Source organism: Pseudophryne corroboree, chromosome 1 (genome assembly GCF_028390025.1).
Source record: "Pseudophryne corroboree isolate aPseCor3 chromosome 1, aPseCor3.hap2, whole genome shotgun sequence".
NCBI classification, from domain to species: Eukaryota; Metazoa; Chordata; class Amphibia; order Anura; family Myobatrachidae; genus Pseudophryne; species Pseudophryne corroboree.
Window position 1 is genome coordinate 949,802,842 of NC_086444.1, and position 24,976 is coordinate 949,827,817.

A 24,976-nucleotide genomic window follows, 5' to 3' on the forward strand; every position below is an offset into this window, starting at 1 on the left:
TTAATGGAAGGAATAACAAATGCAAAATCAGCTGAGCCATAATATGTTGAAGTCAAAGATATATAGTTTTTATACATAATAAGTGGGTAACTAGACAATGCAGTCACACTACTGTACCTCACACAAAGTGCATATACCATAGCATACCCTCCAACTGTACCTTTTTAGCAGGTACAATACCTTTTTTTTATGGTGTATACCGATTTTTGTCTCTCCAAACTTCCATTGAAAGTATAGGGAAAGGGGTGTGGCCATGCCCCCTATCCTAATTTGTACCGATTTTTATGTTTAAAATGTTGGAGGGTATGCCATGTCATGACTATGGTTTTTGTGAACCCGGCATGTATGTGAAGTCCATGTGGGTAACTGGAGGACTATGTGTATATTTGGCTGGTCTGTGGGAATCGGTGAGATGAAGTAGTAAGGAGCAATCCCTGACCGGGGTTTGAACCTGGGCCTCAGCAGAGGGAGCTGTATCCTGACCACTGGATCACCATGGACTTGGTGTTGATAGCAGGATGGTGAATGTATTGGTGAGATTGAACTGGATATATTGTCACAGGAGCAAGTGTTTGTATACCCAAGGTTACTATGAAACAGGTTCTCTGGAGTTACACAGATCTGGGGGAAGAGCTGAAGATGTTGAACCAGGCTTGTTACCGGTGAGACTGGAACTGGGCTGGTTACTGGTGAGATTGAGAACCAGGCTGGTTACCGGTGAAACTGAGAACCGCACTGTGAACCGGGCTGGGTACTAGTATAACTGGAAATGCAACTGTATATAGACAATGACTGTGGCTGTGACTTTAAGACAAGGCTGAAGTTGAACTGAAGACTGTGGCTGTGTCTTTAAGACAAGACTGAAGAATACTGCAGCTGTGTCTTTAAGACGAGACTGATGAATACTAGAGATGAGCGGATTCGGTTTTACTCGGTTTTACTCGGTTCTCAAAACCGAATCTTATTGGCTATCCAAAACACGTGACATCCGTGAGCCAATAAGATTCGGTTTTGAGAACCGAGTAAAACCGAGTAAAACCGAATCCGCTCATCTCTAATGAATACTGCAGCTGTGGCTTTAAGACGAGACTGAAAAATACTGCAGCTGTGGCTTTAAGACGAGACTGAAGAATACTGTGACTGTGGCTTTAAGACAAGACTGATGAATACTGCAGCTGTGGCTTTAAGACAAGACTGAAGACTACTGTGACTTTAAGACGAGACTGAAGACTACTGTGGCTGTGGCTTTAAGACGAGACTGATGAATACTGTGGCTGTGGCTTTAAGACGGAACTGGTGAATACTGCAGCTGTGGCAGAGACAGACGCCCCTCCTTGGGCTGCAAAGACAGACTTCTCTGTAAATTTAAATGGCTTGAACATTCTTTTCTGGACACCCAACTTGGGATAGGGTCTTTTAATCACAGGACCCCAGTCATAAATTTGAGTCTCATTTTGAGGAGCCTTCTTGACACCCCTATCAGCAGTAGCAGGATAGACTACTAAAGATGACTTGTTGACATGAGTGCTATGATACTGAGATTTGTCACCATTTCCTGGCTTGCGAAAAATACAATCCTTAACAAAATGACCAGAATTTTCACAGTAAAGACAGAGGTGTAGCTCCCTACGCCACTGACATTCAGCTTCAGAGAGCTTAGGCCATCGATAGCTCTGATGAACAACTTTTCCTTGCACAGAGGAAGAGACTTTAGTAACTGGATGGGACAAAACAGGATCAACAATGTTGGTGGCATTCCTGAGGAGTTCAGGCATCACAGAAAGAATAATAGTCAAAAGTTTTTGTAACTGTATTAACATCTGGTAGAAAATCCGCAGTTGGTTAGGAGTCTGAGTACATGGAGTCCGAGAATCTCTGGAGAAAGAGTTCCACTGCAGACATTGTGCCAATTAATTTTGTGATGACTCCAAACCCTCTAGACGTCCTGCAATATTGCTTAGGAGGTCACGTGTCAGACAAACACTTTTGGCCAGGTCCATGTGGCCAGTTCCTACTGTCATGACTGTGGTTTTTGTGAACCCGGCGTGTATGTGAAGTCCGTACGGGTAACTGGAGGACTATGTGTATATTTGGCTGGTCTGTGGGAATCAGTGAGATAAAGTAGTAAGTATGAACTGGATATACTGTCACAGGAGTGTTTCTGTACCCAAGGTTACTATGAAACAGTTATCTGGAGTTACGCAGATCTAGGGGAAGAGCTGAAGATGTTGAACCAGACTGGTTACTGGTGAGACTGGAACTGTGCTGGTTACTGGCGAGTCTGAAATGCAACTGTATGTAGAACAATGACTGTGGCTGTGACTTTAAGATGAGGATGAAGATGAAGTGAAGACTGTGGCTGTGTATTTAAGATGAGACTGAAGAATACTGCGACTGTGTCTTTAAGACGAGACTGAAGAATACTGCGGCTGTGTCTTTAAGACAAAACTGAAGAATACTGGATATAACTGGTACCACAACTGTAGTCCAGACTGGGTAGCAATAGAGCAGAGTTTTACAGGAACTAAAGTAATAGTGTTACCTCTTAGGGAGCTCAGCTACTAAGCTCTCACTGAGCTGTGTGACACAAGGAACTGACCCCCTTTGTAACACAAGTCTCTTTACTTATACATCCTGGTCCTTGGTGATTGGTGAACAGAGTCAGGTGATTCAGAGAGTCTCAGGCTGGCGCAGGATTGGATAGTTCCAGGTCAGGTGATCAGACCCTGTCATGTCAGTACTCCAGGTTAGGCTCTGATGTGGAGTGAGGCCTAGCAGGCTGGAAAAACACTGAAGCCTAAACTCCTAAAACAAACAGAGGATGTTGGCTTTTAGGCCCAAACACCAGAGAGCTGTGCACAGTGGAGAATGTATCTGGTGGCCACTGGAGTCAGAGAGGCATATAGTATAATGACAACAATGATTGCTGTGTAGGCACCGCATAGAGAGACTTGCTGAATTCAATGTTAACACAGAAGGTTAATCAACATTGGTGGAACTCGTTACCTCTCAGCACTCAGGAAACTCATGGTACTGGCAAGCTGTTTATCCTAGTGAGCAGAAAAGACACAGGATCCAGGACAGATGGCAGAGTTAAGTTACCAAATATAAAAAATACAGTCAGGATCATGACATGCCATAGGTGCCGATTTATATTTTTGCTGGTGGGTGCTCGGCGACAGCTGGAATGAATGGGCGGCCGTGGCAGTGACTAATGCCCATTACACATTATGCAACACACCACAATGCCCATTACACGCTATGCAACACACCGTAATGCCCATTACACATTATGCCACAACCATAATGCCCATTACACAATATGCCACACACCGTAATGCCCATTACACAATATGCCACACACCGTATTGCCTATTACACAATACTACAAGAAAGAAAGGCGCCTCCTTGAGCCTATGTTGAAAATGCTGCCTGCCGCTCCCAAAAGATTAGGGTATTAGCAATCCCTAAGCAAGTGAAAAAACAAAAGCTAAACAAGAGAGCGCAGGCAGACTCCGCTGAAATATCACAATTTTAATATACACAGTGATCACATAATATGGTATACATAATTAATACTAGATTAAAGCCAATAAAAATCAATAAAAATCCGCACTAAAACTTCATATAATTCCACACAATTTAGTGCACTGATAACCTGATATGATGATGATGTATGGATTAATATGTCCTGAAAGTTGGCAGCTTATGTTTAGATGCTGAAAGTCTGGATATTATCCATATAGCAGACTGATATTTGAAATTGCTTTGTTCAGGTTAAAGTCAGATGAATACAAAACAAGTGCACTGTTGATTATGGATTGGACCTCTATTACCCCAAGTCGACACCGCACCAGTTCTGCTCTGTTTAATGTAGCAGCATATTGTGGTGATATCGCTTACCACTTCCTCGGTGTATATGGAACACTGACAGGTGCTCGGGTGCCGCTAGCTCCGGCGGCTGAGTCCGATGCTCTCTCCTTACTGCAGCGTATCAGACCAGTGATCGCTCGCCGCTTCTACGGATCATCTGGCGGTGCTATAATTATCCAGGATGCCGCTGATCCGAGGCGATGAGCTGGCAGCCACGGTCCCCGTATGGAAAAAGGGACCAGTGCAGGTGGCTTTGCTCGGGCAGATTTAACCCGACAGTGGAGTAGAGCTGGAACGGGTGAAAAGCCGTAAGAAGTTAAGGTGGTCAAATGAAAAGTAGTCGGATCCTGAAACAGCCCTGGCGCGTTTCTCGGCCGGCACAGTCTGGTCGTTTCCTCAGAGGGTTAATCCATACATCATCATCATATCAGGTTATCAGTGCACTAAATTGTGTGGAATTATATGAAGTTTTAGTGCGGATTTTTATTGATTTTTATTGGCTTTAATCTAGTATTAATTATGTATACCATATTATGTGATCACTGTGTATATTAAAATTGTGATATTTCAGCGGAGTCTGCCTGCGCTCTCTTGTCTAGCTTTTGTTTTATTACACAATATGCCACACACCGTAATGCCCATTATGCAATATGCCACACACCGTAATGTCTATTACACAATATGCCATACACCGTAATGTCTATTACGCATGATGCTACACGCCGTAATGTCCACTACGCAATATGCCACACACTGTAATGTCTATTACACATTATTCCACACACTGTAATGTCTGTTACAAGTTATGCTAACACCATAATACCCATTATGCATTATGCCAGACACTAACGCCAATTACATATTATGATACACACAGTTATGGCCCTGACACCATTTTATGCCCACACACAATAATGACACTTACATTGCTAGGGGTCTCCTGTGTGTTGCCAGGGGTTTCATGCGCATTGCTAGGGGTTTCCTGTGCATTGCTAGGGGTTTTCATGTGCATTGCTAGGAGTCTCCAGTGTGTTGCCAGGGGTTTCCTGTGTGTTGCCAGTAATCTCCTGGCCGCTGCCCCAGTAAAGTTAGGGACGGTGGGTGCGGGCATCAGTGGTTACTGCTAGCCCCCGCAGTAGATTGAGATGCGCTGAGGGCTGCGGAAGCACTTTTGTACCATAGCAGTATAAAAAGACACCCTCTTACAATGCCCGCCGCCGAGGAGACAGGTGCTAGAGGTCAAATGTGACTTCTAGCGTCAGTCTCCTCTTCGGTGGTGGCCATTTTTTGTTGTTTTTTTACATTGCTATGGTACAGAAGCACTTCAGCAGCCCCCAGCGCATCTCAATCTACTGCGGGGACGAGGGCTGGTAGCTCTACTGGGGCAGCGGCTGGTTCTGTGGGTGCTCCTTGTGGTCCGTGGGTGCTAAGGCCCAGGAGCACCCACAGAATCGGCGCCTATGGCATATACACAGTATATACAGTTTCAAAATTATTAACTAAAATTCTCTCCTCACAGAAGCCAAGCAGGGCTTAGCTTTAATTTTTCAATAATGATTTCTGAGGATATTTACTGTTGCTTTATACAATGTTGGCGAGCCAGTAACTTTCTTTCACACATCAGCCCTGATCTCTCCCACCAATGTTTCTCATAGGAGCATCATGAAATGGATGTGACAGTTGCCCTCTCCAGGTATTATGCATACACAAAGAGGAGATGGTGCTGCGCTTCTCTACCTATAAGTGGAGATGGTGCTGCGCTTCTATATAGAGGGCAGGTAGGTCAAGCTGCTAGGAGGGTGGGTGGTGTACTACAGTGACCACCAAGAAACAGAAGTTGAGACAACTGGGGAAACTCCAGCACTTTTCTCACCTTATACACAATATATAGTACTCAATTGTAAAAAAAATATATATATATTTTGTTGATAAAGTTAGATATATCTGAATGTACATGAAACAATATATAAATATATATATATATATATATATATAATGAATTTTAAAAAATCTTATCGGGGAGAATAGTGACTCCTAATACCAGTATACAACATAAAACATGTGGACTTACAACATATAGCACAATAGTTAGAAAATATATATACTTTCTTAGAGATGTGCACCGGAAATTTTTCTGGTTTTGTGTTTTGGTTTTGGATTCGGTTACGCGGCCGTGTTTTGGATTCGGACGCGTTTTGGCAAAACCTCCCTGAAATTTTTTTGGATGATTCGGGTGTGTTTTGGATTCGGGTGTTTTTTTTTTTTAAAAACCCTCAAAAACAGCTTAAATCATAGAATTTGGGGGTCATTTTTATCATATAGTTTTATTAACCTCAATAACCACAATTTCCACTCATTTCCAGTCTATTCTGAACACCTCACAATATTATTTTTAGTCCTAAAATTTGCACCAAGGTCGCTGGATGACTAAGCTAAGCGACCCAAGAGTACGGCACAAACACCTGGCCCATCTAGGAGTGGCACTGCAGTGTCAGACAGGATGGCACTTTAAAAAATTAGCCCCAAACAGCACATGATGCAAAGAAAAGAGAAAAAGAGGTGCACTGTGGTCGCTGGACGGCTAAGCTAAGCGACACAAACACCTCAATATCACAGGAATTATTTGTTCTAATCAATGGTATTATTGGTCCAAATGACTGGAAGAAAATGACAAAATCACTGGAATTATTCGGCAAGATCACTGTAATTAATAATTATAAATCAGTGATATTAATTGGTAAAATCTCGCTATCACCTGCTAGTGAAGTGGAATCTAGATGGGATTTTGTACCGGGGACACAATAACTTCATCAATTGTCTAAATCCCACTGCACTAATGGCGGAAAACGGGCACACGTCTAACAGCGCACTGATTATACTGAGAACAGATTATACTGATCACTGATGATACTACGGAGAACTGACACTGAGCAGCGAGAACAGCACTGGACTATTGTACTGTAGTATACTGGTCACCACAATGCAGCACTGACACTGAGCACAGATATTAAGCACTGATCAGGATACTAAAAGTGACACAGAGCTGCAAGATACAGCAATGGCCTACTGTACTGTACTACTATATGTTATGCTAGTGCATTAGAATGCTTAATATTTGGAGACACTCCCTTACTAATATGTATAAGCCTGAATCTTCAGTGATGGTCTCTAGGACCAGGGGGATGCTGGGAAGTGGGTGGTCCAGTGTGCAGTGTGTCTGGAGTTGGTGATGGAATAAAACAGCACAGCAGTGAACTCACATGTCTCTGTGTCCTTATGACTGGATTTACAAACATATGAACAAAACATGGTGTCAGAAGAAGTTTAACTTGGACTGCTAGTGCTCTCAGGGTGTGAAAGAATCCTGCAGCAGTCTGTAAGGCTGTGATACTCAGTGTCTGCAAAGCCTGCCATGTGCTTCTCTCTTCAAACAGTGAGTAACCATGGATAAACTGGCTCCTCCAACCGGCATGCTGATGTCTGGTAACTTGTCTGAAAACTGGAAAAGATTTAAGCAAAGGTTTAATATATATCTTGCTGCATGTGGAGCTGATACAGAGGCTGACAAAACTAAGGCATCCATTTTCCTCCATGTGATAGGAGAGAATGTGCTGGACATTTATAATAGTTTTCAGTTTGCTGAGGGGCAGAATATGGTGCTATCTTCTATAATGCAAAAGTTTGAAGATTACTTTGTGCCAAGGAAAAATGTGACATATGAAAGATATAAGTTTTTCACATGTGATCAGAAGTCTGTAGATGGATGTGATCAGTATGTTACAGAGCTGCAATCACTCAGTAAAGCCTGTGAGTTTGGTGATTTAAAGGATTCACTGATTAGAGATCGTATTGTCTGTGGAATACCTGATAATGGACTCAGAGAGAAACTGCTGAGAGAGCAAGACCTAAATCTAGACAAGGCAGTGACTATGTGTAGATCTGCAGAAATAACTAGATTTCAAGCCAAAAAGTTACACAAGGACGCTAATGGTGCTGTCTATGTAGTGCAGAAAACAGCCAAGCAAACCTCCATTCTCAAGAATGAAGCCGTCTAAGCCACAGTCTAATAAGGAAATGTGTAGTAGATGTGGAAATGCTCAAAATCCTAAAATGTGCCCGGCTTATGGTAAAACCTGCATGAAATGTGGTAGACTTAATCACTTTACCAAATGCTGTAAAATGAAAAGTGAAACAACTAATGTGCATGCTGTAAAGCAGAGGAATTCTTTGTGGATTGCATTGAACTTTGCAGTGCAGATAAGAAAGAATGGATTGTCCCTTTAACTGTGAACAAGATTGTCATTCCCTTTAAGCTTGATACTGGTGCGCAGGTGAATTTAATATCGTTTCAAGACTATAAGACTTTTAGAGTATAACCTAAAATTCATCCAGCCAAAGTGAAAGTTACAGGGTACACTGGGGAGGAAATTCCTGTGAAAGGTACATGCTTAGTGACACTGAAATATAGGGGACAATAGTTTAAAACATCTCTACTGATTGTGGATAAAAATGTGCAACCGATTCTAGGATTAAGTTCCTGTGAGAAACTAAGCTTGCTAAAGAAAGTTTTTATGATGACTGCAAATCGATGTTTACAGAATAAAGAGACTTGTTTGAAGGTCTTGTTTGTTTGCCTGGAGAGCATAAAATAAATATAGACACGCAAGTTTCTTCAGTGATACACCCCTGTAGAAAACTGCCGTTTGCGCTGAGAGAAAAACTGAAACAAGAGTTAAATTGCATGGAAGCCTTGGGTGTGATACAGAAAGTTGATGAGCCTACTGAATGGGTAAGCTCCTTAGTAATTGTTGAAAAGAAAAATGGACAACTCAGAATATGTCTAGACCCCAGAGATTTAAACAAAGCTATTAAACGAGAACATTTCAAACTACCAACCAGAGATGAAATCATGTTGCAATTTGCGGAAGCAAAGTGGTTCAGTAAATTGGATGCATCTCCAGGATTCTGGCAAATGAAGCTAGATGAGGCCAGCTCAAAGCTTTGTACATTTAATACACCAGAAGGTGGATACAGATTTCTTCGACTACCATATGGAATATTATCTGCTCCAGAAGTATATCACAAAAAGATACACATGATTTTTGAACATATTCCAGGTGTTGAAACAATGATGGATGACATTATTGTCTGGGGATCTACAAAGGAAGAACATGATTCTACAGTAGATTTAGACAAGTAATGGAACTTGTCAAGAAAGTGAATCTAAAGCTAAACAAGGACAAATGTGAATTTGGCGTGAATACACTTACCTTTATGGGTGACGTGGTCTCGGATCAAGGTGTAAAACCAGACCCAAGGAAAATATCAGCCATAGTGAACATGAAACGTCCTAACAACAAAGACGAAGTCAGAAGATTCCTAGGAATGATTACTTACTTAGGAAAGTTTATTTCTCAACTCTCTGAACGAACAGCCTCTCTTAGATGGTTGTTGGACAAAGATAACGAGTGGATGTGGTCACATGAACAAGAAGAAAGTTGGCAAAACTTAAAAATAGATCATTACAGAGCAACCAGTGCTAAAATTCTTTGATCCTGCGAAAAGAATAAACATTTCTGCAGATGCTACGCAATTTGGCCTAGGCTCAGTGCTGTTACAAGAACATGAGGATACATGGCAACCAGTAATCTATGCATCAAGAGCACTGACAAGTGCTGAAACAAGGTATGCTCAGATAGAAAAAGAACTTCTATCGATCACATATGCATGTGAGCGATTTCATCCGTTTGTGTATGGTCAAACATTTACAGTGAAAACTGACCACAAGCCATTGGTAGCTATCATGACTAAATCATTACATGACTGTCCCATGAGAATTCAACGAATGCTTATCAGACTACAGAAATATGATGTACACTTGCTGTACTGTCCCGGCAAATACATGTACATTGCTGATACACTTTATTGTGCTGTGGACAAAAGTGAAGGTTCCAAAAGTCTGATGGATGAAGAGATAGAAGCCTATGTTAATTTGATCGTAGCTTCTCTACCAGTGTCTCTTGCAAGACAAGAACAGATTAGAAAAGAAACTGAGACAGATGACACAATGAAAGTGTTGAAAGATATCATTCTGAAAGGTTAGCCAGCAGAAAAACATGCGTGCCCGCTGTCTATTCATGATTATTGGATGTACCGCAGTGACCTTACAGTTGTCGATGGTATTATTTACAAAGACAATAGGTTTGTCATACCTGCACGACTAAAACTATACTGTGCAAGATACATGTGGGCCACTTAGGAGAAGAAAAATGTAAGCGGAGAGCGCGTGAAGTTATGTATTGGCCAAGAATGAACCAAGACATAGCACAGACTACAGCTACATGTGAAATATGTCTTACGTATAGACCGAAACAACAAGTTGAGCCACTGAGTCCTCACGCAGTGCCAGAGAGACCTACCAGAAAGTTGGCGCAGATTTGTTTGATTGTAAAGGGAAAATGTACATTGTCGTGACTGATTATTACTCTAACTACCCTGAGGTGAAGACACTACATACAACTACTAGTAAAGCCGTAATCAGTTGCATGAAGTCAATCTTTGCAAGGCATGGTGTTCCTATTAAAGTGTTCACTGACAATGGTCCTCAGTTTTCCAGTGCTGAATTTAGACAATTTGCTGATGAGTGGGAATTTGTCCATACTACGTCAAGTCCCCACTATCCACGCTCAAATAAGTTGGTAGAAAGCTCAGTAAAAACTGTAAAGAGTCTCATGAAAAAAGTTCAAGAAGGTAAAGAAGATTTCTACAAAAGTCTTTTAATCTACCGCAGTACACCTTTACAGAATGGACTTTCTCCTGCACAAATGCTGATGGGAAGGAGGATTAGAGCAAATCTCCTGATACATGATGAACTGCTTAATACACATAACTCAGCGTTGGTCAGACTGAGTAAGGAACGTCAACAGGCGAAACAGAAACTGTTCCATGACAGGCGAGCAAAAAGCTTATCTGATCTAAAATCGGGTGATCAAGTCCGTCTCAGAGATCATGAGAAAGGTATTTGGGTGCAGAAAGGTGTTGTGCAAGCACAAGTAGCACCAAGATCTTATACTATACGTACAGAGCGTGGAACGGAAGTAAGAAGAAATTAGAGATGAGCGCGACTCGGATCTTCCCGCCTTGCTCGGTTAACCCGAGCGCGCCCGAACGTCATCATGACGCTGTCGGATTCTCGCGAGACTCGGATTCTATATAAGGAGCCGCGCGTCGCCGCCATTTTCACACGTGCATTGAGATTGATAGGGAGAGGACGTGGCTGGCGTCCTCTCCATTTAGATTAGGAGAGAGAGAGAGAGATTGACCTGAGGCTGATACTGTAGAAGAGAGTGCAGAGTTTAGTGACTGACCACAGTGACCACCAGCAGTGCAGTTGTTTTATTTAATATATCCGTTCTCTGCCTGAAAAAAACGGTACACACAGTGACTCAGTCACATACCATATCTGTGTGCACTGCTCAGCCCAGTGTGCTGCATGCCTGCATCATCTATGTATATATTATATATCTGACTGTGCTCAGCTCACACAGCTTATAATTGTGGGGGAGACTGGGGAGCACTGCAGTGCCAGTTATAGGTTATAGCAGGAGCCAGGAGTACAAGACAGTCACATACCAAATCTGTGTGCACTGCTCAGCCCAGTGTGCTGCATCATCTATGTATATATTATATATCTGACTGTGCTCAGCTCACACAGCTTATAATTGTGGGGGAGACTGGGGAGCACTGCAGTGCCAGTTATAGGTTATAGCAGGAGCCAGGAGTACATATTATATTAAAATTAAACAGTGCACACTTTTGCTGCAGGAGTGCCACTGCCAGTGTGACTGACCAGTGACCTGACCACACTGACCACCAGTATAGTTAGTAGTATACTATATTGTGATTGCCTGAAAAAGTTAAACACTCGTCGTGTGACTTCACTTGTGTGGTGTTTTTTTTTTTATTCTATAAAAAACTCATTCTGCTGACAGACAGTGTCCAGCAGGTCCGTCATTATATAATATATATACCTGTCCGGCTGCAGTAGTGATATATATATATTTTTTATATCATTATTTATCATCCAGTCGCAGCAGACACAGTACGGTAGTTCACGGCTGTAGCTACCTCTGTGTCGGCACTCGGCAGTCCATCCATAATTGTATACCACCTACCCGTGGTTTTTTTTTCTTTCTTCTTTATACATACATACTACGACATCTCTTTATCAACCAGTCTATATTATTAGCAGCAGACACAGTACAGTACGGTAGTTCACGGCTGTGGCTACCTCTGTGTCTGCACTCGGCAGGCAGTCCGTCCATAATTGTATTCCACCTAACCGTGGTTTTTTTTTCTTTCTTCTTTATACATACATAGTTACATAGACATCTCTTTATCAACCAGTCTATATTAGCAGCAGACACAGTACAGTACGGTAGTTCACGGCTGTGGCTACCTCTGTGTCGGCATTCGGCAGTCCGTCCATAATTGTATACCACCTAACCGTGGTTTTTTTTTCTTTCTTCTTTATACATACATACTACGACATCTCTTTATCAACCAGTCTATATTAGCAGCAGACACAGTACAGTACGGTAGTTCACGGCTGTGGCTACCTCTGTGTCGGCACTCGGCAGTCCGTCCATAATTGTATACCACCTAACCGTGGTTTTTTTTTCTTTCTTCTTCATACATACATACTACGACATCTCTTTATCAACCAGTCTATATTAGCAGCAGACACAGTACAGTACGGTAGTTCACGGCTGTGGCTACCTCTGTGTCGGCACTCGGCAGTCCATCCATAATTGTATACCACCTACCCGTGGTTTTTTTTTCTTTCTTCTTTATACATACATACTACTACATCTCTTTATCAACCAGTCTATATTAGCAGCAGACACAGTACAGTACGGTAGTTCACGGCTGTGGCTACCTCTGTGTCGGCACTCGGCAGTCCGTCCATAATTGTAAACCACCTACCCGTGGTTTTTTTTTCTTTCTCCTTCATACATACATACTACGACATCTCTTTATCAACCAGTCTATATTAGCAGCAGACACAGTACAGTACGGTAGTTCACGGCTGTGGCTACCTCTGTGTCGGCACTCGGCAGTCCGTCCATAATTGTATACCACCTAACCGTGTTTTTTTTTTCTTTCTTCTTCATACATACATACTACGACATCTCTTTATCAACCAGTCTATATTAGCAGCAGACACAGTACGGTAGTTCACGGCTGTAGCTACCTCTGTGTCGGCACTCGGCAGTCCGTCCATAATTGTATACTAGTATCCATCCATCTCCATTGTTTACCTGAGGTGCCTTTTAGTTGTGCCTATTAAAATATGGAGAACAAAAATGTTGAGGTTCCAAAATTAGGGAAAGATCAAGATCCACTTCCACCTCGTGCTGAAGCTGCTGCCACTAGTCATGGCCGAGACGATGAAATGCCAGCAACGTCGTCTGCCAAGGCCGATGCCCAATGTCATAGTACAGAGCATGTCAAATCCAAAACACCAAATATCAGTAAAAAAAGGACTCCAAAACCTAAAATAAAATTGTCGGAGGAGAAGCGTAAACTTGCCAATATGCCATTTACCACACGGAGTGGCAAGGAACGGCTGAGGCCCTGGCCTATGTTCATGGCTAGTGGTTCAGCTTCACATGAGGATGGAGGCACTCAGCCTCTCGCTAGAAAAATGAAAAGACTCAAGCTGGCAAAAGCAGTAGCACCGCAAAGAACTGTGCGTTCTTCGAAATCCCAAATCCACAAGGAGAGTCCAATTGTGTCGGTTGCGATGCCTGACCTTCCCAACACTGGACGTGAAGAGCATGCGCCTTCCACCATTTGCACGCCCCCTGCAAGTGCTGGAAGGAGCACCCGCAGTCCAGTTCCTGATAGTCAGATTGAAGATGTCAGTGTTGAAGTACACCAGGATGAGGAGGATATGGGTGTTGCTGGCGCTTGGGAGGAAATTGACCAGGAGGATTCTGATGGTGAGGTGGTTTGTTTAAGTCAGGCACCCGGGGAGACACCTGTTGTCCGTGGGAGGAATATGGCCGTTGACATGCCTGGTGAAAATACCAAAAAAATCAGCTCTTCGGTGTGGAACTATTTCAACAGAAATGCGGACAACAGGTGTCAAGCCGTGTGTTCCCTTTGTCAAGCTGTAATAAGTAGGGGTAAGGACGTTAACCACCTCGGAACATCCTCCCTTATACGTCACCTGCAGCGCATTCATAATAAGTCAGTGACAAGTTCAAAAACTTTGGGTGACAGCGGAAGCAGTCCACTGACCAGTAAATCCCTTCCTCTTGTAACCAAGCTCACGCAAACCACCCCACCAACTCCCTCAGTGTCAATTTCCTCCTTCCCCAGGAATGCCAATAGTCCTGCAGGCAATGTCACTGGCAATTCTGACGAGTCCTCTCCTGCCTGGGATTCCTCCGATGCATCCTTGCGTGTAACGCCTACTGCTGCTGGCGCTGCTGTTGTTGCTGCTGGGAGTCGATGGTCATCCCAGAGGGGAAGTCGTAAGCCCACTTGTACTACTTCCAGTAAGCAATTGACTGTTCAACAGTCCTTTGCGAGGAAGATGAAATATCACAGCAGTCATCCTGCTGCAAAGCGGATAACTGAGGCCTTGACAACTATGTTGGTGTTAGACGTGCGTCCGGTATCCGCCGTTAGTTCACAGGGAACTAGACAATTTATTGAGGCAGTGTGCCCCCGTTACCAAATACCATCTAGGTTCCACTTCTCTAGGCAGGCGATACCGAGAATGTACACGGACGTCAGAAAAAGACTCACCAGTGTCCTAAAAAATGCAGTTGTACCCAATGTCCACTTAACCACGGACATGTGGACAAGTGGAGCAGGGCAGGGTCAGGACTATATGACTGTGACAGCCCACTGGGTAGATGTATGGACTCCCGCCGCAAGAACAGCAGCGGCGGCACCAGTAGCAGCATCTCGCAAACGCCAACTCTTTCCTAGGCAGGCTACGCTTTGTATCACCGGTTTCCAGAATACGCACACAGCTGAAAACCTCTTACGGCAACTGAGGAAGATCATCGCGGAATGGCTTACCCCAATTGGACTCTCCTGTGGATTTGTGGCATCGGACAACGCCAGCAATATTGTGTGTGCATTAAATATGGGCAAATTCCAGCACGTCCCATGTTTTGCACATACCTTGAATTTGGTGGTGCAGAATTATTTAAAAAACGACAGGGGCGTGCAAGAGATGCTGTCGGTGGCCAGAAAAATTGCGGGACACTTTCGGCGTACAGGCACCACATACAGAAGACTGGAGCACCACCAAAAACTACTGAACCTGCCCTGCCATCATCTGAAGCAAGAAGTGGTAACGAGGTGGAATTCAACCCTCTATATGCTTCAGAGGTTGGAGGAGCAGCAAAAGGCCATTCAAGCCTATACAATTGAGCACGATATAGGATGTGGAATGCACCTGTCTCAAGAGCAGTGGAGAATGATTTCAACGTTGTGCAAGGTTCTGATGCCCTTTGAACTTGCCACACGTGAAGTCAGTTCAGACACTGCCAGCCTGAGTCAGGTCATTCCCCTCATCAGGCTTTTGCAGAAGAAGCTGGAGACATTGAAGGAGGAGCTAACACGGAGCGATTCCGCTAGGCATGTGGGACTTGTGGATGGAGCCCTTAATTCGCTTAACAAGGATTCACAGGTGGTCAATCTGTTGAAATCAGAGCACTACATTTTGGCCACCGTGCTCGATCCTAGATTTAAAGCCTACCTTGGATCTCTCTTTCCGGCAGACACAAGTCTGCTGGTGTTGAAAGACCTGCTGGTGAGAAAATTGTCAAGTCAAGCGGAACGCGACCTGTCAACATCTCCTCCTTCACATTCTCCCGCAACTGGGGGTGCGAGGAAAAGGCTCAGAATTCCGAGCCCACCCGCTGGTGGTGATGCAGGGCAGTCTGGAGCGACTGCTGATGCTGACATCTGGTCCGGACTGAAGGACCTGACAACGATTACGGACATGTCGTCTACTGTCACTGCATATGATTCTCTCACCATTGAAAGAATGGTGGAGGATTATATGAGTGACCGCATCCAAGTAGGCACGTCACACAGTCCATACTTATACTGGCAGGAAAAAGAGGCAATTTGGAGGCCATTGCACAAACTGGCTTTATTCTACCTAAGTTGCCCTCCCACAAGTGTGTACTCCGAAAGAGTGTTTAGTGCCGCCGCTCACCTTGTCAGCAATCGGCGTACGAGGTTACATCCAGAAAATGTGGAGAAGATGATGTTCATTAAAATGAATTATAATCAATTCCTCCGCGGAGACATTGACCAGCAGCAATTGCCTCCACAAAGTACACAGGGAGCTGAGATGGTGGATTCCAGTGGGGACGAATTGATAATCTGTGAGGAGGGGGATGTACACGGTGATATATCGGAGGGTGATGATGAGGTGGACATCTTGCCTCTGTAGAGCCAGTTTGTGCAAGGAGAGATTAATTGCTTCTTTTTTGGGGGGGGTCCAAACCAACCCGTCATATCAGTCACAGTCGTGTGGCAGACCCTGTCACTGAAATGATGGGTTGGTTAAAGTGTGCATGTCCTGTTTTGTTTATACAACATAAGGGTGGGTGGGAGGGCCCAAGGACAATTCCATCTTGCACCTCTTTTTTCTTTTATTTTTCTTTGCGTCATGTGCTGTTTGGGGAGGGTTTTTTGGAAGGGACATCCTGTGTGACACTGCAGTGCCACTCCTAAATGGGCCCGGTGTTTGTGTCGGCCACTAGGGTCGCTAATCTTACTCACACAGTCAGCTACCTCATTGCGCCTCTTTTTTTCTTTGCGTCATGTGCTGATTGGGGAGGGTTTTTTGGAAGGGACATCCTGCGTGACACTGCAGTGCCACTCCTAAATGGGCCCGGTGTTTGTGTCGGCCACTAGGGTCGCTAATCTTACTCACACAGTCAGCTACCTCATTGCGCCTCTTTTTTTCTTTGCGTCATGTGCTGATTGGGGAGGGTTTTTTGGAAGGGACATCCTGCGTGACACTGCAGTGCCACTCCTAAATGGGCCCGGTGTTTGTGTCGGCCACTAGGGTCGCTAATCTTACTCACACAGTCAGCTACCTCATTGCGCCTCTTTTTTTCTTTGCGTCATGTGCTGATTGGGGAGGGTTTTTTGGAAGGGACATCCTGCGTGACACTGCAGTGCCACTCCTAAATGGGCCCGGTGTTTGTGTCGGCCACTAGGGTCGCTAATCTTACTCACACAGTCAGCTACCTCATTGCGCCTCTTTTTTTCTTTGCGTCATGTGCTGATTGGGGAGGGTTTTTTGGAAGGGACATCCTGCGTGACACTGCAGTGCCACTCCTAAATGGGCCCGGTGTTTGTGTCGGCCACTAGGGTCGCTAATCTTACTCACACAGTCAGCTACCTCATTGCGCCTCTTTTTTTCTTTGCGTCATGTGCTGATTGGGGAGGGTTTTTTGGAAGGGACATCCTGCGTGACACTGCAGTGCCACTCCTAAATGGGCCCGGTGTTTGTGTCGGCCACTAGGGTCGCTTATCTTACTCACACAGTCAGCTACCTCATTGCGCCTCTTTTTTTCTTTGCGTCATGTGCTGATTGGGGAGGGTTTTTTGGAAGGGACATCCTGCGTGACACTGCAGTGCCACTCCTAGATGGGCCAGGTGTTTGTGTCGGCCACTAGTATCGCTTAGCTTAGTCATCCAGCGACCTTGGTGCAAATTTTAGGACTAAAAATAATATTGTGAGGTGTGAGGTATTCAGAATAGACTGAAAATGAGTGGAAATTATGGTTTTTGAGGTTAATAATAATATGGGATCAAAATGACCCCCAAATTCTATGATTTAAGCTGTTTTTTAGTGTTTTTTTAAAAAAACACCCGAATCCAAAACACACCCGAATCCGACAAAAAAAATTCGGTGAGGTTTTGCCAAAACGCGGTCGAACCCAAAACACGGCCGCGGAACCGAACCCAAAACCAAAACACAAAACCCGAAAAATTTCAGGCGCTCATCTCTAGAAGAAATCAGGAGGATTTAAGATCTCAACCTAACCATAATGAAGACAACATGACTGAAGAATACCCTTAATCTGACATGTATGATGATCATGATAATGGTGAACAAACCACGATTCTAGAAAGGTCCAACATGGTCGATGAAACACAGACTGTGTATGAAAAACCAAAAAGGGAAATACGCAGACCTGAGAGACTCATTGAAACATGTTAGAGGATGTTCTTAATATGACATTGTTAATTGTTGCATTGATGCATACAGGGTTTATCTGTAAAGAAATGAGAATGTTATGTTAGTGCATTAGTATGCCTAATATTTGTAGACACTCCCTTACTAATATGTATAAGCCTGAATCTTCAGTGATGGTCCCTAGGGCCAGGGGGATGCTGGGAAGTGGGTGGTCCAGTGTGCAGTGTGTCTGGAGTTGGTGATGGAATAAAACAGCACAGCAGTGAGCTCACATGTCTCTGTGTCCTTATGACTGGATTTACAAACATATGAACAAAACACTATATACTGGTGGTCACCACAATGCGGCACTGTACTACTATATACTGGTCACAATAATGCAGCAGATATTGAGCACTGATCAGGATACTAGAACTGAGTCTGACACGGAGCTGCAAGATACAGCAATGGCCTACTGTACTGTACTATATGTATACTGCTGGTTACCAAAATGCTGCACTGTCCTACTATATACTGCTCACAATAATGCAGCACAGAGATGGTATACTTGACACAGAGCTGCAAGATACAGCAATGGCCTACTGTACTGTACTATATGTATACTGCTGGTCACCAAAATGCTGCACTGTCCACTATATACTGCTCGCAATAATGCAGCACAGAGATAGTATACTTGACACAGAGCTGCAAGATACAGCAATGGCCTACTGTACTGTACTATATGTATACTGCTGGTCACCAAAATGCTGCACTGTCCTACTATATACTGCTCACAATAATGCAGCACAGAGATAGTATACTTGACACAGAGCTGCAAGATACAGCAATGGCCTACTGTACTATATGTATACTGCTGGTCACCAAAATTCTGCACTGTCCTACTATATACTGCTCACAATAATGCAGCACAGAGATAGTATAGTTGACACAGAGCTGCAAGATACAGCAATGGCCTACTGTACTGTACTATATGTATACTGCTGGTCACCAAAATGCTGCACTGTCCTACTATATACTGCTCACAATAATGCAGCACAGATATGGATAGTATACTTGACACAGAGCTGCAAGATACAGCAATGGCCTACTGTACTGTACTACTATAATTATATACTGGTGGTCCCCAGTCCCCACAATGCAGCACACTGAGCACAGATATTTGCAGCACACTGAGCACAGATATGGAGCGTTTTCAGGCAGAAAATTTAGATATTTTCAGCACACTGAGCACAGATATTTGCAGCACACTGAGCACAGATTACGGAGCTTTTCAGGGAGAGAACGCAGCCACGTCCTCTCCGTTCAATCTCCAATGCACGAGTGAAAATGGCGGCGACGCGCGGATCTTTATATAGAATACGAATCTCGCGAGAATCCGACAGCGGGATGATGATGTTCGGGCGCGTTCGGAACCGTGTAAAATAGGTGAAGTTTGGGGGGGTTCGGATATTGGAGAACCGAACCCGCTGATCTCTAGCATAAACAGACCCATTCCCCGATCCACGTGGTTTTCGCCTGTGCGGATTTTTCGACCAGTCGGAAAAACGGCACGGCATTGAATAGGTTGAATGTAAATTCGACCTAAAAAAGGGTGAAAAGTAAAAATTTTTCGACTGGTTGAAAAACTGCACTAACTGAATACCCCCTTTCGTAGGGCCTCTGGTGATACATAGGTCTGAGTTTGGGGACTTGTGAGAAAAGTGAAGTCTTGGTCAGCTATCTCAAATGTTGTGATCAAAATATGAACTAAAACCTCATACTTTCAGTCTGCAAAATACATATGGATTTGCAGAAAAGCATGGATAAGTTTTGACATTTTTTTTCTTATCCATTTTAGGAATTTATTTTGTCATGCAGCTGGGACCCTAGAATATACAGATTTAACTGAGCACTGGCTTTCTATTTTGTTTTCAAATCTTGCTTGTTGTCTTGGCTGCTGTCCAGTCATCCTATTAACGGATATTTGGATGTGGTTTAAAAACTAGAATTTTTGTTATATTTCAGCCTCATTCCATGAATGGTGTCTGTACATGATTTTAATTGAATTTCAGTGTTCAGTCCAAAGCAAAGATGTGAGTGTAGAGGCTCTTGGCAATTGGTTGCACACTTACTGTACATCTTTTCATCAAAATATGAATCAATACTGTACGTCATAATTTAATTTGACTAAATACAAATAGATATTTTATTAGTAACTATAAGTGCTGGCAATTGTGTTTTATTGTTTTGTATCCATATAGGGGATTTACAGTATATTATTATGCAGCTGGTACCCTGGGCTGCAAATGTATTTATTTTGTTATATATTATGTAACCTGGATACCAGATACCATCTTACAGTAAATATATTGTGTAAGAAGTTTCCTTGATCTAGGAAGTGGTGGGCTTTAAAAGTCATTAATTAAAAAAATTACATTAGCCTTTCCTCTATCTGTTTAATGTTTTTGTTGGGTTAAAGTTGGGGTTCAATTTATAGACTACCACATAATCTTAGGGATACATTTACTAACAATCATGTTTCCCGTGTTTGCATTCTCGGGCGAATGTAGCTTTTTTTTCAAACATAGAGATTTGCTAAAGCCAACATGGGAGTAAGATTTGGATTTGAACTACAAAACACATCTGAATCTGTAAATATGATTCAATACACCATTGAACCAACTTCCAAGTACTTTCAATAGAATAGAATACACCATGAAAATGTATAAACTGTAGAATCGTGTCTAAAAACATGGCGCAAACTCGGAACATAATACACTTTGCAAATAGACTTCCATGTGTGCAGCGTGTTTGCAGAAGCTTCCACAGATCATTGTCATTGGGGAACCCCTACACCAAGGGTCTTCAACTACACATCCCGGCATGCCCTGCCTCAGTTTTAGCAGGCCTTAATAGCAAAACTGTGGCAGGGCATGCTGGGACATGTAGTTCCACAGCAGCTGGTGGGCCGCAGGTTGAAGTCCAATGCCCTACACATTTTTTATTATTATTATTATTATTTAGAGATGAGCGCCTGAAATTTTTCGGGTTTTGTGTTTTGGTTTTGGGTTCGGTTCCGCGGCCGTGTTTTGGGTTCGAACGCGTTTTGGCAAAACCTCACCGAATTTTTTTTGTCGGATTCGGGTGTGTTTTGGATTCAGGTGTTTTTTTCAAAAAACACTAAAAAACAGCTTAAATCATAGAATTTGGGGGTCATTTTGATCCCAAAGTATTATTAACCTCAAAAACCATAATTTACACTCATTTTCAGTCTATTCTGAATACCTCACACCTCACAATATTATTTTTAGTCCTAAAATTTGCACCGAGGTCGCTGTGTGAGTAAGATAAGCGACCCTAGTGGCCGACACAAACACCGGGCCCATCTAGGAGTGGCACTGCAGTGTCACGCAGGATGTCCCTTCCAAAAAACCCTCCCCAAACATCACATGACGCAAAGAAAAAAAGAGGCGCAATGAGGTAGCTGTGTGAGTAAGATTAGCGACCCTAGTGGCCGACACAAACACCGGGCCCATCTAGGAGTGGCACTGCAGTGTCACGCAGGATGGCCCTTCCAAAAAACCCTCCCCAAACAGCACATGACGCAAAGAAAAAAAGAGGCGCAATGAGGTAGCTGTGTGAGTAAGATTAGCGACCCTAGTGGCCGACACAAACACCGGGCCCATCTAGGAGTGGCACTGCAGTGTCACGCAGGATGTCCCTTCCAAAAAACCCTCCCCAAACAGCACATGACGCAAAGAAAAAAAGAGGCGCAATGAGGTAGCTGACTGTGTGAGTAAGATTAGCGACCCTAGTGGCCGACACAAACACCGGGCCCATTTAGGAGTGGCACTGCAGTGTCACGCAGGATGTCCCTTCCAAAAAACCCTCCCCAATCAGCACATGATGCAAAGAAAAAGAAAAGAAAAAAGAGGTGCAAGATGGAATTGTCCTTGGGCCCTCCCACCCACCCTTATGTTGTATAAACAAAACAGGACATGCACACTTTAACCAACCCATCATTTCAGTGACAGGGTCTGCCACACGACTGTGACTGATATGACGGGTTGGTTTGGACCCCCCCCCAAAAAAGAAGCAATTAATCTCTCCTTGCACAAACTGGCTCTACAGAGGCAAGATGTCCACCTCATCATCACCCTCCGATATATCACCGTGTACATCCCCCTCCTCACAGATTATCAATTCGTCCCCACTGGAATCCACCATCTCAGCTCCCTGTGTACTTTGTGGAGGCAATTGCTGCTGGTCAATGTCTCCGCGGAGGAATTGATTATAATTCATTTTAATGAACATCATCTTCTCCACATTTTCTGGATGTAACCTCGTACGCCGATTGCTGACAAGGTGAGCGGCGGCACTAAACACTCTTTCGGAGTACACACTTGTGGGAGGGCAACTTAGGTAGAATAAAGCCAGTTTGTGCAAGGGCCTCCAAATTGCCTCTTTTTCCTGCCAGTATAAGTACGGACTGTGTGACGTGCCTACTTGGATGCGGTCACTCATATAATCCTCCACCATTCTATCAATGTTGAGAGAATCATATGCAGTGACAGTAGACGACATGTCCGTAATCGTTGTCAGGTCCTTCAGTCCGGACCAGATGTCAGCATCAGCAGTCGCTCCAGACTGCCCTGCATCACCGCCAGCGGGTGGGCTCGGAATTCTGAGCCTTTTCCTCGCACCCCCAGTTGCGGGAGAATGTGAAGGAGGAGATGTTGACAGGTCGCGTTCCGCTTGACTTGACAATTTTGTCACCAGCAGGTCTTTCAACCCCAGCAGACTTGTGTCTGCCGGAAAGAGAGATCCAAGGTAGGCTTTAAATCTAGGATCGAGCACGGTGGCCAAAATGTAGTGCTCTGATTTCAACAGATTGACCACCCGTGAATCCTTGTTAAGCGAATTAAGGGCTCCATCCACAAGTCCCACATGCCTAGCGGAATCGCTCCGTGTTAGCTCCTCCTTCAATGTCTCCAGCTTCTTCTGCAAAAGCCTGATGAGGGGAATGACCTGACTCAGGCTGGCAGTGTCTGAACTGACTTCACGTGTGGCAAGTTCAAAGGGCATCAAAACCTTGCACAACGTTGAAATCATTCTCCACTGCTCTTGAGACAGGTGCATTCCACCTACTATATCGTGCTCAATTGTATAGGCTTGAATGGCCTTTTGCTGCTCCTCCAACCTCTGAAGCATATAGAGGGTTGAATTCCACCTCGTTACCACTTCTTGCTTCAGATGATGGCAGGGCAGGTTCAGTAGTTTTTGGTGGTGCTCCAGTCTTCTGTACGTGGTGCCTGTACGCCGAAAGTGTCCCGCAATTCTTCTGGCCACCGACAGCATCTCTTGCATGCCCCTGTCGTTTTTTAAAAAATTCTGCACCACCAAATTCAAGGTATGTGCAAAACATGGGACGTGCTGGAATTTGCCCATATTTAATGCACACACAATATTGCTGGCGTTGTCCGATGCCACAAATCCACAGGAGAGTCCAATTGGGGTAAGCCATTCCGCGATGATCTTCCTCAGTTGCCGTAAGAGGTTTTCAGCTGTGTGCGTATTCTGGAAAGCGGTGATACAAAGCGTAGCCTGCCTAGGAAAGAGTTGGCGTTTGCGAGATGCTGCTACTGGTGCCGCCGCTGCTGTTCTTGCGGCGGGAGTCCATACATCTACCCAGTGGGCTGTCACAGTCATATAGTCCTGACCCTGCCCTGCTCCACTTGTCCACATGTCCGTGGTTAAGTGGACATTGGGTACAGCTGCATTTTTTAGGACACTGGTGACTCTTTTTCTGAGGTCTGTGTACATTTTCAGTATCGCCTGCCTAGAGAAATGGAACCTAGATGGTATTTGGTACCGGGGACACAGTACCTCCAACAAGTCTCTAGTTGGCTCTGCAGTAATGATGGATACCGGAACCACGTTTCTCACCACCCAGGATGCCAAGGCCTCAGTTATCCGCTTTGCAGTAGGATGACTGCTGTGATATTTCATCTTCCTCGCAAAGGACTGTTGGACAGTCAATTGCTTGGTGGAAGTAGTAAAAGTGGTCTTACGACTTCCCCTCTGGGATGACCATCGACTCCCAGCAGCAACAACAGCAGCGCCAGCAGCAGTAGGCGTTACACGCAAGGATGCATCGGAGGAATCCCAGGCAGGAGAGGAATCGTCAGAATTGCCAGTGACATGGCCTGCAGGACTATTGGCATTCCTGGGGAAGGAGGAAATTGACACTGAGGGAGTTGGTGGGGTGGTTTGCGTGAGCTTGGTTACAAGAGGAAGGGATTTACTGGTCAGTGGACTGCTTCCGCTGTCACCCAAAGTTTTTGAACTTGTCACTGACTTATTATGAATGCGCTGCAGGTGACGTATAAGGGAGGATGTTCCGAGGTGGTTAACGTCCTTACCCCTACTTATTACAGCTTGACAAAGGGAACACACGGCTTGACACCTGTTGTCCGCATTTCTGGTGAAATACCTCCACACCGAAGAGCTGATTTTTTTGGTATTTTCACCTGGCATGTCAACGGCCATATTCCTCCCACGGACAACAGGTGTCTCCCCGGGTGCCTGACTTAAACAAACCACCTCACCATCAGAATCCTCCTGGTCAATTTCCTCCCCAGCGCCAGCAACACCCATATCCTCCTCATCCTGGTGTACTTCAACACTGACATCTTCAATCTGACTATCAGGAACTGGACTGCGGGTGCTCCTTCCAGCACTTGCAGGGGGCGTGCAAATGGTGGAAGGCGCATGCTCTTCACGTCCAGTGTTGGGAAGGTCAGGCATCGCAACCAACACAATTGGACTCTCCTTGTGGATTTGGGATTTCAAAGAACGCACAGTTCTTTGCGGTGC

The 24,976-nt window shown here is 44.3% G+C and overlaps 1 protein-coding gene across 1 annotated transcript in view; it reads right to left on the reverse strand.

Annotated features, from left to right (window-relative positions):
* Positions 1 to 24,976, reverse strand: part of ANXA10 (annexin A10) — a 154,594-nt gene that overhangs the window by 92,363 nt on the left and 37,255 nt on the right. The window lies entirely within an intron of this gene.